The sequence below is a fragment of the Apium graveolens genome, chromosome 7, assembly GCF_009905375.1.
Source record: "Apium graveolens cultivar Ventura chromosome 7, ASM990537v1, whole genome shotgun sequence".
Classification (NCBI taxonomy): Eukaryota; Viridiplantae; Streptophyta; class Magnoliopsida; order Apiales; family Apiaceae; genus Apium; species Apium graveolens.
Genome location: NC_133653.1, coordinates 191,620,132 through 191,621,695, shown reverse-complemented (window position 1 = coordinate 191,621,695; position 1,564 = coordinate 191,620,132).

Genomic DNA, 1,564 nt, shown 5'->3' with positions numbered 1-1,564 from the left:
AGGCTTCATAGGTATCATCCGTGAAGCTTCATCTTTTATTCGTTGAAATTTGACTTGACTCATCTGTTGAAACTTAATTAGCTCATCTGTTGAAACTTGACTAACACATTCGTTGAAGCTTTGTGGAGAAACAGCTGATGTTGTTTCCATAGCAGTTGATACTCTTTTACTTATACAAAATTACAAGGCATCTTCTATGTACAATTAGCCTACCTATTTTTATATCTTACTAGTAGTCAACCCGACTTAAAAATAACTAAAACTCCCAAATTTCCCAGCTAATCTAGTATAGGGAATGTGTTAGCAACTTATTTAATATAAACTACTCTATCAACGGATGAACAAGTGTGGTTATCCGTTAATAGTTACAAAAATATTTAACTTATCTACTTGAAGTGTTTTGTTAAGTTACGTTAGGAACTGTCTATGTCAGGAATCAGGATTTATTAAGACATCAGGATCTGACATCAGGAATCAGGATTTATTAAAGATCAATATAAACTGTTATTTGATTCATCTGTTCTTACTTTACTTACATAGTACATCGATTTGTTTAGTAATTGTATCCAACCCCCTTAAATAATTACTTTACTGGGAAACAAGTGGTATCAGAGCGGTCAAATTAATTGTTAATTTGCAAAGGTCAAGAGGTCTGGAAGTAAGTATGAAAGCATGAAAATTCTCATCCTGAAGAAAGCTGATTACTCTACACGGAGAGTAAAGATGTTGATGTTCCTAGAAGCTATTGATGATACATATGTTGATATCATCAAAATAAGACCTCCATACCCTATGGAAACTGTGGCTATGACCGCAGATGTTCCTGAACACTATGCCAGAAAAGGAAAATCAAAGTGGTCAGATCAGGAAAGGCTTCAATGCTGAAGGATGCAAAAATCAGGAAAATCTGCACAATAGTTTGGACAATGTGATGTCAAACAGAGTGATTACTTGCAAGACTACAAATGAGATATGGGATGCCTGGAGACACAGTGTCAAGGTACAATGGCAATCAAGAAGAATAAAAGAGCTCTTCTTGTGCAAGAATATGAGCAATTTGATGCCAAGGCCGATGAGTCAATTACTGACATCTATGATAGATTTTTGACACTGTTGAATGATCTATCATTGGTTGGAAAAGAATATGAAAGAGAAGACTCAAACACCAAGTTTTTGAAAGCTCTCCCAGAAGATTGGGATACTCAAGCCTCAATAATCAAGCATCAATATAATCTTGATTCACTGACTCTGGATGAAGTGTATGGTATATTGAAAACTCATGACTTGGAGATCCAGCAAAGGAAGAATAGAAAAGGTTAGAGGATGAAGGTTGTGGCTCTCAATGCTGAGACTCATAAAGGCAAAGAGAAGATGAGTGAGAGGTCAAGAAGAAGGAACATGGTTGAAGAGTCAGATATTGATAATTCATCAGATCCTGGCACAGATACTGATGAGGATCCTGAGAATGATATGGATGATCCTAAAGTTATTGAAATGGCTACAATGCTGGTTAAAGGCTTTAGAAGGATGAGGTTTGCAAAACCACGAAGAAGAGGTGGTTTTA